Consider the following 16,267-nt stretch of genomic DNA (forward strand, 5'->3'; position numbering starts at 1 on the left):
TCTTCCCCTCCGCAGCCTCTGACCTCCCGTCATCCCCTCCGCAGCCTCAGACCTCCCATGTCGTCCCCTCCGCAGCCATTGACCTCCCCGTACCATCTGCAGCCTCTGACTTCCCCTGGAGAGGAGTCAAGAGTGGAAATGCCGCCAGGGGGGTCATGGGAGAAGTCAGACATGTATGGACTGTGGAGAGGAAATGATGGGATAAAACCAGAGCCACGAGCTGAACCGACTGACTGAGCCCTGCACGGTGCACCTGAGAAGAGGTCAGTGAAAGCACCGCCAGGCCAGCCTGGGGGGGGGGCAATACAATATTGTAAGGGGGCACTGATATAAAGGTTTCCCCCTTATATCAGTAAACCCTCTTATCTTAGTGTTTTCTTTCTTTCTGGTCATCAGAGTCCTCCCCACATTCCCAGAGTTCCCCTTTACATCAAAGTCTGCAGGATTCCACCTTACAGTGCAAGGGGCGACTCTGATGTAAAGGGCAATGCTGCAGACCCTGATGTAAGTGAGAACTCTAAAGGGGAATGCTGTGGACTCTGATATAAGTGGGGTCTCTGGTCACCAGTGCCCCCTTTTTATATCAGAGTTCCCGCTTAGATCGTGATCTGCAATGTTCCCCTTTATGTCAGAGTTCCCTTGCACTGTAAAGGGGGAATCCTCCTGATGTAAGGGGGAACTCTGTGCTGGGTTATATTAATCTGACCTTCATGTAAATGGAGAAATTTGGTTTTTGACTTTTGTTTAACTTAAACACATTGCTAATAGCATTAGCTACATGTTTATAGGGTAAATATTGATATTTGTACTGAAAACTGCCATTTTTGGCACATTTTTTACTGACACTGCAAAAAAAAAGGTGCCAAAAATGGCAGTTTTCAGTACAAATATCAATATTTACCCTATAAACATGTAGCTAATGCTATTAGCAATGTGTTTAAGTTAAACAAAAGTCAAAAACCAAATTTCTCCATTTACATGAAGGTCAGATTAATATAACCCAGCACAGAGTTCCCCCTTACATCAGGAGGATTCCCCCTTTACAGTGCAAGGGAACTCTGACAGCCTCTGACCTCCCCTGGAGAGGAGTCAAGAGTGGAAATGCCGCCAGGGGGGTCATGGGAGAAGTCAGACATGTATGGACTGTGGAGAGGAAATGATGGGATAAAACCAGAGCCACGAGCTGAACCGACTGACTGAGCCCTGCACGGTGCACCTGAGAAGAGGTCAGTGAAAGCACCGCCAGGCCAGCCTGGGGGGGGGGGGGGGGCAATACAATATTGTAAGGGGGCACTGATATAAAGGTTTCCCCCTTATATCAGTAAACCCTCTTATCTTAGTGTTTTCTTTCTTTCTGGTCATCAGAGTCCTCCCCACATTCCCAGAGTTCCCCTTTACATCAAAGTCTGCAGGATTCCACCTTACAGTGCAAGGGGCGACTCTGATGTAAAGGGCAATGCTGCAGACCCTGATGTAAGTGAGAACTCTAAAGGGGAATGCTGTGGACTCTGATATAAGTGGGGTCTCTGGTCACCAGTGCCCCCTTTTTATATCAGAGTTCCCGCTTAGATCGTGATCTGCAATGTTCCCCTTTATGTCAGAGTTCCCTTGCACTGTGCTGGGTTATATTAATCTGACCTTCATGTAAATGGAGAAATTTGGTTTTTGACTTTTGTTTAACTTAAACACATTGCTAATAGCATTAGCTACATGTTTATAGGGTAAATATTGATATTTGTACTGAAAACTGCCATTTTTGGCACCTTTTTTTTTGCAGTGTCAGTAAAAAATGTGCCAGTAAGGCCCCTTTCACACTGAGGCACTTTGCCGGCGCTAGAGTGCTAAAAATAGCGCCTGCAAAGCTTCCTCAAACAGCCGCTGCTGTCTCTCCAGTGTGAAAACCCGAGTGCTTTCACACTGGAGTGGTGCGCTTGCAGGACGCTGAAAAATGTCCTGCAAGCCGCATCTTCGGAGCGCTGTAGGAGCGGTGTATTTACCGTTCCTAAAGCGCCCCTTCCCATTGAAAACAATGGGGCAGCGCTCCAAACCCACCTGCAAAGCGCCGTTGCAGCAGTGCTTTGCGGGCGGTTTTAACCCTTTTTCAGGCGCTAGCGGGGTTTAAAACTGCCCCGCTAGTGGCCAAAAAGCACTGCTAAAACGATGGTAAAGCGCCGCTAAATATAGCGCCGCTTTACTGCCAGTGCGCCCAGCACCTCAGTGTGAAAGTAGCCTAAATGCCATGATTTTTTGCAAGTAAACAATTGGTGCTGTTTGTAAATTCCACGTCTCTCTTATCTATATATAATACACTCTTCAAATGTGCTTTAAAATGTATGGTTTTCCCTTTTGTGAACAAGAAAATAATGACGTTATGCTGTTGGGCTGGTATAATAATGCTCTGGGGCTGGTATGAAATTATTTCCAGGGCTGGTTTTTATTCTCAGTCCGGCCCTGGCATTATGCCTTTAACCTAAGTGCTGTAATTAAAAGTGTCTGTGTTCCTAAAGCCGGCCATAGACAGTTCGTATCTCGGCCAGTTCAGCAGGGACCAGCCGAGATTCTATCCATGTATGCGCAGGCTGATTACGGGCTGGGTACAACCAGCCTGTCTGGTTTTTCATGTGATTATTGCCAGCCAGTGGGCTGGGATGAGTGGCAGGCAACCAGCATTTTTATACAAAGGCCAACAATAGTCATCCTGGTGTCCCTGTCATATCACGTTTATTCATTGTCTCTGGTACAAGAGTTTTGAACTTTTCTCTCTATAACTTGATGTTGTACAAAGAAAAATATATGAAATGTAGATGAAGGTGCTAAATCTAATTCCTCTTTTTTTTTATTGAAGATGTATGCACTATTTACTGCAGACAAGGCTCACATGGCAGGCCTGTTGACCAACACATTGAGACGCCGCCATCAAGTGACATTGAAATTAAGACTCAACCAGAATGCGGCCTGGACATGGCCACTCCACCAGAGTGCGGCCTGGACATGGCCACTCCACCAGAGTGCGGCCTGGACATGGCCACTCCACCAGAGTGCGGCCTGGACATGGCCACTCCACCAGAGTGCGGCCTGGACATGGCCACTCCACCAGAGTGCGGCCTGGACATGGCCACTCCACCAGAGTGCGGCCTGGACATGGCCACTCCACCAGAGTGCGGCCTGGACATGGCCACTCCACCAGAGTGCGACCTGGACATGGCCACTCCACCAGAGTGCGACCTGGACATGGCCACTCCACCAGAGTGCGACCTGGACATGGCCACTCCCCCAGAGTGCGACCTGGACATGGCCACTCCCCCAGAGTGCGACCTGGACATGGCCACTCCACCAGAGTGCGACCTGGACATGGCCACTCCACCAGAGTGCGACCTGGACATGGCCACTCCACCAGAGTGCGACCTGGACATGGCCACTCCACCAGAGTGCGACCTGGACATGGCCACTCCCCCAGAGTGCGACCTGGACATGGCCACTCCCCCAGAGTGCGACCTGGACATGGCCACTCCCCCAGAGTGCGACCTGGACATGGCCACTCCACCAGAGTGCGACCTTGACATGGCCACTCCACCAGAGTGCGACCTTGACATGGCCACTCCACCAGAGTGCGACCTTGACATGGCCACTCCACCAGAGTGCGACCTTGACATGGCCACTCCACCAGAGTGCGACCTAGACATGGCCACTCCACCAGAGTGTGACTTCCACAAGGATACTCCACCAGAGTGTGACTTCCACAGGGAGACTCCACCAGAGTGTGACTTCCACAGGGAGACTCCACCAGAGTGTGACTTCCACAGGGAGACTCCACCAGAGTGTGACTTCCACAGGGAGACTCCACCAGAGTGTGACTTCCACAGGGAGACTCCACCAGAGTGTGAATTCCACAGGGAGACTCCACCAGAGTGTGAATTCCACAGGGAGACTCCACCAGAGAATCCACTAGAATGTGACGTTCACATTCAGAACCCACCAGAATGTGACGTTCACGTTAAGACTACACCGGAAAGCGGCATTCACATTGTTAATCCACCAGAATGTGGCATTCACGTTGTGACTTCACCAGAATGTGACGCTCAAGATGAGACTCCACAAAAATGCCAGCAGAACCTTGGGAACATCTCCTCCGGTGAAGATGGGGGCAAAGTTCCAGCAAAGAATAGGAAGATATTGGTGGTAGGGGACTCAATCATTAGAAGGACAAAGAGGGAAATCTGTCTCAAAGACAGTTATTACCGAACAGTATGTTGTTTACCAGGTGCTCGTGTTCGAGACATTATCCATCAGATGGACAGATTGTTGGATGGGGCTGGGGAGAGCCCAGCTGTCATGATACATATTGGTACTAACGAAAAAGTTGGAGGAAATTGGGGCACCCTAAAAAATGATTTCAGGAACTTAGGGGCTATATTGAAGAAAAGGACCTCCAAGGCAATATTTTCAGAAATACTGCCCGTACCTCGAGCCAAACCATGGAGGCAGCAGGAGCTTAGGGATCTTAACAACTGGCTGAGGTACTATTGCAGGGAGGAGGGGTTTGGCTTCATGGAGAACTGGGCTGACTTTTCAGCCGGTTACCATCTTTATTGCAGTGATGGATTGCACTTAAATGGAAGAGGTGCAGCTTTTTTGGGAAGGAAGATGGCCAAAATGTTGGAAGAAATTTTGGTTGACGCTCCACCAGAATGTAAAGTTCACATTGAGAACCCACCAGAATGTGACTCTCACACTGAGACTCACCCAGAATGTGACGTTCACGTTGAGACTACACCTGAAAGCGGCGTTCACATTGTTTCTCCACCAGAATGTGGCATTCACGTTGTGACTTTACCAGAAAGTGACGCTCAAGATGAGACTCCACAAAAATGCCAGAGGAACCTTGGGAACATCTCCTCCAGTGAAGATGGGGGCAAAGTTCCAGCAAAGAATAGGAAGATATTGGTGGTAGGGGACTCAATCATTAGAAAGACAAAGAGGGAAATCTGCCACAAAGACAGTTATTACCGAACAGTATGTTGTTTACCAGGTGCTCGTGTTCGAGACATTATCCATCAGATGGACAGATTGTTGGATGGGGCTGAGGAGAGCCCAGCTGTCATGATACATATTGGTACTAACGAAAAAGTTGGAGGAAATTGGGACACCCTAACAAATGATTTCAGGAACTTAGGGGCTATATTGAAGAAAAGGACCTCCAAGGCAATATTTTCAGAAATACTGCCCGTACCTCGAGCCAAACCATGGAGGCAGCAGGAGCTTAGGGATCTTAACAACTGGCTGAGGTACTATTGCAGGGAGGAGGGGTTTGGCTTCATGGAGAACTGGGCTGACTTTTCAGCCGGTTACCATCTTTATTGCAGTGATGGATTGCACTTAAATGGAAGAGGTGCAGCTTTTTTGGGAAGGAAGATGGCCAAAATGTTGGAAGAAATTTTGGTTGACGCTCCACCAGAATGTAAAGTTCACATTGAGAACCCACCAGAATGTGACTCTCACACTGAGACTCACCCAGAATGTGATGTTCACGTTGAGACTACACCTGAAAGCGGCGTTCACATTGTTTCTCCACCAGAATGTGGCATTCACGTTGTGACTTTACCAGAAAGTGACGCTCAAGATGAGACTCCACAAAAATGCCAGAGGAACCTTGGGAACATCTCCTCCAGTGAAGATGGGGGCAAAGTTCCAGCAAAGAATAGGAAGGTATTGGTGGTAGGGGACTCAATCATTAGAAAGACAAAGAGGGAAATCTGCCACAAAGACAGTTATTACCGAACAGTATGTTGTTTACCAGGTGCTCGTGTTCGAGACATTATCCATCAGATGGACAGATTGTTGGATGGGGCTGAGGAGAGCCCAGCTGTCATGATACATATTGGTACTAACGAAAAAGTTAGAGGAAATTGGGACACCCTAACAAATGATTTCAGGAACTTAGGGGCTATATTGAAGAAAAGGACCTCCAAGGCAATATTTTCAGAAATACTGCCCGTACCTCGAGCCAAACCATGGAGGCAGCAGGAGCTTAGGGATCTTAACAACTGGCTGAGGAACTATTGCAGGGAGGAGGGGTTTGGCTTCATGGAGAACTGGGCTGACTTTTCAGCCGGTTACCATTTTTATTGCAGTGATGGATTGCACTTAAATGGAAGAGGTGCAGCTTTTTTGGGAAGGAAGATGGCCAAAATGCTGGAAGAAATTTTAAACTAGGAGATGATGAGGAAAAGGGATCAGAGAATGATTTTCTAGTGAACATGAGGGAGAAGATCTTCAAGTCGAGCCATCATCACCAGAGTCCAGATGTCATTACTCTCTAAAAAGATTCTCATCAGCACCTATCTTCAAAAGAGCAATACCTTCAGCTATCTTCACCCAACAAGAGTGCCATATTATCAGGGCCAGGACAAGGGGTGGGCAGGAGGGGCGGCTGCCCTGGGCACTGTGGTATCATGGGCGGTGGGGAGCACCACAAGGAAATAGGGGGAGGGGATTTGTCTTGGAAAGGGGGATTTGGGGGGCAACAGGAAGTATTGTTCTAGGAGGGGAAATTTGGGGGGTATGCTAAAATTTAGGGGGAGAAGGAATGGGGGAAGAAGATTTGTGCTAGGAAGGATGATTTGCAGTGGAGTTATTGGGAGGAGTAATCTTAGGGGTAGATAATTTGTGCTAGGAGGAGTGATTTTTTTTGGGGGGGGGGCACTTGAATTGGGGGGATTTGGGGGGCGGGGGGGTAAGATTTGTGCTGGGATGAGGGGGAATTTATGCTTAGGGGGGGTGAAAAAGATTAGTGCTCAGTTTTTTTTGTGGGGGGGTTTTGATGACGCATAATGCCCATACACCTTGGGGGTGGCGGGTGTAGTTGGGCATGTTTGCCCTGGGCTCTGGATGACCTTGTCCCGTCACTGCATATTATCTTTTCTACATAGTCCAAGTTTTGTGTGTGGGAACAGAATGTTACAAGACTCAATGGAAAGTCTGAGGAATCCTGCCAGGGACCAGGTATATATGTACCAACACAGGCTCCTACACTGATGGCGGCTGCCACTCCAGTAACTGGAGGGCCTTCCCATCAGCCCTCTATTTCCCTTTCTGCAGCTTCTGGATCACCAACTATCAAGTATAAGTAGTATCAGCATGTTTTTGAGGTGTGTGTCGGACCGGCTATGAGGGGAGGTTGGAGGCCGGTATGTTTTTTTTTTTTTTTTTTTTTTTTTTTTTAGCATTTTATGTTTTTAATATATTAACAGACATTACTGTATAAATGACTTTGCCAGTGGTGGACGTTAGGCAACTAAAAGGAAATAAAACATACAAACATGTTCATACAACTTCCTTGGCATCATTATTACTAACTTGCTCACTGCAGGGAATATCACAACAAATGTGTTGGCCTCCCTTATTGCGGAGGCCGGTATGTTTTTGAGCCGTGTGTTACACCGGCTATGAGGGGAGGTTGGAAATCTTTTTGTCTTCAGAGGTCGGAGGAGTCTTTCCAGCTTTATTTAGGCTTTTTCTGCTGGAGAAATGAGAACTCTTCTCACCAATAAGGTCCTTTATGGAGAAGTTCAAGGCCTCACTCACACGGGGTGTATGAATCTGTACCCTGTGTGGGGCTGTATTTACCCCAAAAAGGACATCCATGCGGGTGCAGTTGTGCGGACGCACCCTGGGTGCATTTCGGGGCCTTGCACCAGCACCCACACAGATGCCACATTGGGTACAGCTGCTGCACCCCAGTTGACAGCAATGGGACTGCCTACACGGGATGCTGGGAACACCTGTGCATCCCCATTCTGATAAACACGGCCCTCCCATGGGGTATGGCTTCATACCCTCCATGTGAATAAGACGGAAGTATGAACGGAATCATTAGCTCCTTTGTGTTGCTAATTTGGGGACCACTGAACTCCCCCCCTCCCAGCTCCTCCAGTTACCATGGGCCTCTTGGCTGCTTCTCTGATTAATGCTCTCCTTGCCTGGCCTGTCAGTTTAGGTGGACGGCCATGTCTTGGTAGATCTGCAGTTATGCCATACTGTTTACATTTCCGGATGATGAATTAAACAGTGCTCCGCAAGATGTTCAAAGCTTGGCATTTTTTTTTTTTTTTTTATAACCCAACCCCGTTTTAAATGTCTCCACAACTTTATCCCTGACCTTTCTGGTGTGTTCCTTGGCCTTCATGATGCCGTCTGTTCACAAAGGTTCTCTAACAAGCCTCTGAGGGCTTTGCAGAACAGCTGTATTTATACTGAGATTACAGCAGCTACCTAAACCAAACAACCAGTTTCCCCAGGAAGTAGTAGAGAAGTTAATATTGCAGTCCAGCAACAGGTTTTATTTGCCCACCACCTTTACTACATAAGGTTCTGATGAAACTGCACTGAGGCTCTGCAACACTACACTTTAAAGTGAACTCTGCTTTGCCCATGCAGGTTACGTGAACAACCGTTTTCTTCCCTCACTTGCCTCCCGCCGGCCATCATATGACAGCCAGGCGGTGCGGCTCTTGTTCTGGGAGTGCTTCATATGATGGCCTCCCATTTAAACAGGGAATGCGCACGATCATGCGCACGCATCCCTGTTCCTTCGGTGGCGGCGTGTCACTGAGACACCGCTCGCCACTGAGGAGGGGTGTACAGCCATTTGACATGGCCGTTTACCACGTGATCAGCCGTGATGAAGTCACAGCCGATCACAAGTGGTACCGCCCCACTTTGCACAGCTCATGCACGCGATCGGAAACACGCTGCCCATGCACGTCGGTGGCGGCATGTTCCCAGGATCACTGCTCTTTACCGACGGTGGTAAACAGCCATTGGCTGGCGGCGGCATGTGATTGGCTGTGATCCTTTCACAGCCAATCACTAAATGTAAACAAACCGCGGTAACGAGATGTTACCGGGTTCTCCTCCTCACACACCAATCGTGTGTGAGGAGATTGCGGTAACATCTCGTTACTGCCTACAGTGTACACCAACACACACTGATTGCCCCCCACACCTGTCACAGTCCACCAGAGTACCCGAGTTCCTGTCCCCAGGCCATCAGAGTACCTGAGTACCTGTGGTGGTGAAGCACTCGGTCGGTGTTCCTATTAAACACTTTGGGTGGAGATAGAAGCATTATCAAGAAAATCTTAAACACTGAAGAGACTGTTTACATTTATGCACTATATTTATGCACAAAGCACTTTTTCTTACAGGAGATAATAAAGCACTTGTAATATTAATGGTATATTGGAGCATATTGTGGTTTATACTGTTTGTGGTATATAGAAAGCAACAAACAGTTTTTTTCACACATTTTTTACACTGTTGAAACTATTTATTGTGGATGATTTTTTTCACAGCATCCCTATATAATTTTGGGGGCTTGAGCACTTTAGTTGTTCGTGGTCTGTGTAAGATTTCTTTATTTATTTGTTGACGCCAGTGCAGGAGTTGGGGGTCTGGTCAACAGACACAAACTGCAGTGGTACCATCACATATGTATATTTTTCCTTTTTTTTCTGGTTTTATAATTTGTAAAAGTGGTGGTTTAGTTGGTAGTGATATTAATGTATTTGAAACACATGGTCTAGACTTCTTGGAAGTAAGGCATTATTATAGGAAATAAAGTTAGCGCAACCCTGATCATACGCACATATTCATTAGATTGACTCACATAGTGATATCTCTATATTAGGTTGCAGCAAACAGATATATTTTACATTTTCTTGTCCCTAGTGCGCCGGTATTTTTACTATTTTTTGTTAAAACACATGCATGTTCACCTTAAAGCAGAGTTCCACCCAAAAGTGGAAGTTCCGCTTTATGCACTCCTCGCCCCTTACATGCCACAAATGGCATGCAATTTTTTTTGGGGGGGGTTGGGTACCTATAAACACACCTTCTTGACAGGTACTTCCTGTCCCACTTCCTCCTTCCGTGTGCCTAGGCGATGCCTCCTCTCCCCCTAGGTGGCCCCTCCCTCGCTGCAATCTTCTGAGACATGTCACAGGTCCCACAAGATTTCCTGGCCACTAGGAGAGTTCAGAGCAACTCGCGCATTCGCAGAGTATGCCTGGCTGTGAAACCGCAAGCTGTCACAGCCGGGTGCCCACAGTTGCAATGACAGCACCGTGGAGAGGAGGGGGAGAGGAGTGAGGCTTGCGGCGGCCGCATTGCTGGAACGTGGGACAGGTGAGTGTTTTGTTAAAAGTCAGCAGCTACACTTCTTGTAGCTGCTGACTTTTAATAAACTGAAAAATGAGTGGAACGGTTTTGTTTTTTTACGTACTTGCAGTGCTTTTATAGGGATAACATTTAGAGAACTGTGTTTGTATTGCAGAGATATATTTTATATGTTTCTGTTTGTTTTTCTCAGACATACACTTGAAGTATCTTCTGACCTTTGGTATAAAATATCCATTCAGCTGAACATCTTTAATGGGTGCATGAGCAACTCCTATTGACACAACTGAGGCAAAGCCCTGGATTTCCTGTAGAACAGCCTGTGTGTACGGCATTTTTACTTTGTCATCATAGTCAAGGTTGTCTCTGTCTCCTCTATTTCTTCTCTATATTTCTCTGAAAGAGCATCTACAGTTTTATACTCATACTGAAAATATAATAAAATAAAACTGAAGGCAGCTTAGGTTTGTATTATTCAAAAAAATATATTGAATTGCAGGTGACAGAAAGTGAAAGCACCTGATTGGTGGGTTGTAACTGACAATACAGATACTTCTAGAACAAAGCTACTAGATAATAAGAGATATAAAGAAGGAAACCATTATCAGAAGACTTTACCCCGAATGTCCGGATAGGTTATCATGTAAAGCAGACTCCATTCCAGAGTGGCAGAGGTAGTTTCCGTCCCAGAAAGAAAGATCTCCCACACATGAATAGGTTCTCAGCATCAAAGGTTGAATTGTGACCATCGGGGAAGTCTGCAAAATCTCCACTTACCATTCCTCGCTGTGGGGTTATCTGAGATAAACCTAATCACCCTTCACAGTGGGCTCCAAAACCTTCAGGAACAGGGGAACCTAGAGGTTACCCACAATCCTGGACCTGCAACAGCACCCTGCCAGTAAAACTTTGTGGCCCTACTACCAAAAAGTACTGGATCCCAGGGTCCAGCTCTCTAAAAAGACAAACATTCGCAAGCAAAACCTTGTTTCTTCAAACACGAGGCCCAGGTACCATTCCTTTGGCCCATGAAAGGACACTCTAAACGGATCCGGTCAGCATGGCTAGTCCCAGCAAGGAAGCTTCCAGTGGAGCTTAGCACAGCAGATCTTTACTCGTGACCAACACCTTAGACACTGGGGAAAAAACTGAGGACTCCCAGTAGTGGGAGGGGTTATATAGAGAGTGCAATTCTTGCCTTAGGGTGTGCCAGTGTCCATCACCTATCAGTGGCCCTATAACCCGCATAGTAACTACTATGGCTCTGTGTCCCCTGATGTATGAAAAGAAAAGCAGATTTCAACTTTTGTAGACTGTTCATTTTACAGAAATCTTAAAAGCTGAACTTCAGTCATAGAAATAGAAAGTGCTTTCTACAGCAGGTGTGCTGCCTTACTGGGAATAAAGTGCCCAGTGCAGGGGGAAGCAGGGTGACATTTCAGCTCTAGAGATTACTTTTTTCATCACTGCAGCTTGCTGTTAAACTGAGTAACCTAGAAAAGCATTGCTTTGTCTGGCGGGTCCCTCTGCAACAAACTACAGCCAGTCTTTCCCTACTCATTGTGTGTGAGCATCTGTCTTCAGTAGCCCAGAGTTCAGCATAACCACTTGTTTAACGGGCACTTTCACCCACTTCCTGACCAGGCCAACATTTTAAGCTTTCAACACTGTCGCACTTTGACAACTGCACAGGCATGCAGCATTATACCCATGTGACATTTTTATCTCCCCCCCACACTAGAGCTTTCTTTTGATGGTATTTAGTCACCACAAGGTTTTATTTTTTGCTAAACAAATGAAAGAGCAAACATTTTGAAAATCACTGATCGGTTCCCTGATTAGTGTAGCTGTCCCCTTTCACACTTGTCGGTCACTGGCTCTCCTTAAAAATGAATGCTGATTACTGGGAAGTGTGCTTATGTCTTGATCAGCCGTGTATGGACACAGCTGATCATGTGGTAAAGGGCCACTGTGATTGGCGATCACAGAGCACGCTGGGTGAGCACTGCAGCGGGCAACGATCTTGAGGACGTCAACAGAAGCCCTCCTAGAACTAAACGACAGCACTGTAGCCGTCATTCTGCTATAGCACGGTCGGCAAGTGGTTAGAGGTTATAGTGTCATAGATTATCTATTTTAATTCCAATTCCTATGGAGATCACCTGTCAAGAATGTCACCAAGATTTAAAAAGTTAATAGTAATCCTACCACCATTTGATGTCGATGACTGTCGCGTTGGCATCCTTTGTGGCTTAGAGTCTGTTGGGTTGCTAATAGGAGTCATTTTACAAGTGCGCACCTAAAGAGAAGGCCTGGGGCTCTCAGCAGAAGGAGCCTAAAGAATAGACAAATTTGTTATAGACAATTTATAGGGATACGCAATAGAAAGTTATTCTACTTTAGACTAAGTCTTGTCATCAATTATATACAGTGCCATAAGAAAGGTATTCAAACCGCTTGAAATTTTTACTTTGTCATGTTTCAACCAAAAAAACTTAAATTGGGATTTTATGTGATAGACCAACACAAAGTGGGACATAATTAGGGGTGCAACGGATCAAAAAAACTCACGGATCGGATCATTTTTAGGATCAGAAAATAGTAATTGAATTTGCAGAAACCTGTGAAAATTCCACCGCCATATAGTCCCCACTGTAATATCCACAATCTCCCCCACTGTAATATTGGCTGAGCGTGGCAGGGTACGGCTGGGTACGGCAGAGCATGGCTGGGTACGGCAGAGCATGGCTGGGTACGGCAGAGCATGGCTGCGTAAGGCAGAGCATGGCTGGGTACGGCAGAGCATGGCTGGGTACGGCAGAGCATGGCTGGGTACGGCAGAGTATTGCAGAGTAAGGCTGGGTATGTCAGAGTATCGGCAGGGTATGGCTGGGTATGGCAGAGTATTGGCAGAAGATGGCAGAGTAGTGGCAGGGGATGGCAGAGTATTGGCAGGGGATGGCTGGGTATGGCAGAGTATTGGCAGGGTATGGCAGAGTATTGGCAGGGTATGGCAGAATATTAGCAGGGTATGGCAGAATATTGGCAGGGTATTGCAGAGTAGGCTGTCAAAGAGCAGCGCTGTGGGCACTACAGATGCAGCCCACAGTGCTGCATCCATCCAACCTCTCCCCTTCCACTGTACAGATCAGTACAGAGAGGGGAGAGAGGAACCGGTGTCATGTCATGATTTGGTTTGTTTATAAGTGATCGCTCCGTCATTTGACGGAGCAATCACATTGTAAACGGTCTGGGTGAATAAAGATGGCTGCCGCTTCAGACCTAGGCCGAAGCCGCGGCCTTCCCTGAGACCGTGACCGGGGAGCTCGCCGCGGATCACGGCGTGTGCCGATCCGAGCGGGGTGACCCGTTTGGATCACGGATCGGTGACGATCCGTTGCACCCCTAGACATAATTGTGAAGTGGAAGGAACACGATAAAAATGGTTTTTAACTTTTAACTTTTTTTTTACTGATACCTCCAACTAAAATCTAGTCTTGCCTTCAGACGTCACCTAATTAATAAACAGTCCACCTGTGTGCAATTTAATCTCAGCATAAATGCAGCTGTTCTGTGAAGCCCTCAGAGGTTGGTTAGAGAATCTTAGTGAACAAACAGCATCATGAAGGCCAAGAAAAAGCCATAAGAAGTCTTGTTTGCGAGAAGTCATGTGGGGGACACAGAAAACATGTGAAAGATGGTGCTCTGGTCAGGAGACCAAAATTAAATTTTTTGGCCTAAAAGCAAAACGCTATGTGTGGCGGAAAACTAACACTGCACATCACCCTGAAAACAGCATCCCCACCGTGAAATATGGTGGTGGCAGCATCATGTTGTAGGAATGCTTTTCTTCAGCAGGGACAGGGAAGCTGGTCAGAGCCAGATACAGGGCAATCTTATAAGAAAACCTGTTAAGAGTCTACAAAAGACTTGACTGAGGCGGTGGTTCACCTTCCAGCAGAACAACTACCCTAAACCTACAGCCAGAGTTACAATAGAATGGTTTAGATCAAAGCATATACATGTGTTAGAATGACCCAAAGTCCAGACCTAAATCCAATTGATAATCTGTGGCAAGACTTGAACATTGCTGTTCACAGATGCTCTCCATCCAATCTGACAGAGCTTGAGCTATTTTGCAAAGAATGGGCAAAAAGGTCACTCTAGATGTGCAAAGCTGGTAGAGACATTCTCAAAGACTTGCAGCGAAAGGTGGTTCTACAAACTATTAACTCAGGGGGGCTGAATTAAAATCACGTTGGCCACCATTTATCATTTTACTTCTACTTTACAATTATGTGCCATTTTGTGTTGTTTTATCACAGTAAAATACATTTACGTTTTTGGTTGTAACATAACAAAATGTGGAAAATTTCAAGGGGATGAATACTTTTTCAAGGCACTGTATACACCAATGGCTGCCAACCTAGCATTCTGGAACCACTTAATTTCATTCTGCAAGCCACTCATGTTGACCTCTGCTTCACATGCAGTACAGCAGGGGTGCCCAACCAGTGGCCCGCGGAGCCCTCTGATGTGGCCCGCGACCTCCTGCTCTGGGATGGCTGGTTGGCAAGCCCAGATTGCAGGTTCTCGACCCGGCATCCCAGAGCATCAGTGTTGTGACTGAAGCCGGTGGTAGTGGAAGCAAGCGGTTGTGTAGCAGAGCCATATAAGACGATGCTTCCTGTATAGCGCCACATCCTGTCACAGACAGAGTGATACCAAATGCACTCTTTCTGGAACAGCAACAGCTGGTGATACCCGAATTGAAGACTATTATTAAAGGTATGTTTAATACTATAATCTGCAGTGGTTACTGGATTGCTTTCAAACTGCACTGAGCCATAGACCTCTGTTATTTCCTATGGGTTTGGTGCGCTTTCAGAAAGTACACAACACCTGCAGGATATAATAGAATTCTATGGCAAAGTTCAGCTAACTCCAAGAAAAGCCAGAGGTGCACTGCTCTGGGTAGACCACAGCACATCAGTGTGAAAGCAGCCTTAGGCCCCTTTCACATGATTGGTCCAACCCAATCAGACCCTCCATTCACCTCTATGGAGTGGAAAATGTAAACAGACTTGTGTCCGTTTACATCTGCATACCTTCAATCTGATCCGCTAAAAGAAAAAAAAACAGAAGGTGATCTGTCCCCTTCCATCTGGGTGGATCGGAGGGCCCATAGAGTAGAGTGGACTGTGTCGGCTCTGCATATGCGGAGTGTACATGGACCTGTCATCCTCCTTCTCCGCTCATTGTGGCCGTGACTGGTTACCAAGTCACTTAAGTGGCCCTTGCTCTTCAAAAGGTTGGCCATCCCTGCAGTACAGTCTGCAGGATTAACAGCAGCCTGATTAAGTTCTAAAGGGGCACAGAATGAGTAGAAAAAAACACCACATATTACTACAAATAATCAATTCTAGTTAAAAGGACAAACAAGCAATTTGTTTCTTATCTCCTCAGCAGGTTCTGCAGCTTCGGCCCTGCAGATTTAACAAACAAATTTAAGTCTGAAAAATCTAGCACCAGTCATTATACCACTTAGGATTTCCATTAATTTTTAAACACAACCATTATATACATGTATATATGCATACTAGTTGCAAGTACAATTCTTAACATGGTCACACAACCAATGAAGTCACCCAGAGGAGCAACGGATTCAAATGCAACTGGTGATAAGTATATCATAAAAAGAGTAATTAAGAGAAACAATAGCTAAGGCACTGGTCTAATAAAATTGTAACTTTTTTTTTTTTTTTTTTAAACAACCCATATCCAAACTTACACTAAGGTACTGAGGACGCAGCTCCTAAAGCCCCATACACACTATCAGATTGTCTGCTGATTTTTGTCATCAGATTTACCAAAACCATGTAGTAGAAGGGCCTACCTGATTGCATACACATTGAAACTCCTAATGTTTGACCTCATATTATATGGTTTTGGTAAATCTGAAGGAAAAACTCAGCAGAAAATCTGATAGTGTGTATGGGGCTTTAGACAGGGTGATCACTAACTAGGACACAGGGTATCGAAGATCACTGAACTGAATGGAGGTGAGCCGGGCTCGCCACTCACCATGCCA

This window comes from Lithobates pipiens, unplaced genomic scaffold (assembly GCF_037356315.1).
Source record: "Lithobates pipiens isolate NorthernLeopardFrog02 unplaced genomic scaffold, aLitPip1_a1.2 Scaffold_10, whole genome shotgun sequence".
NCBI lineage: Eukaryota > Metazoa > Chordata > Amphibia > Anura > Ranidae > Lithobates > Lithobates pipiens.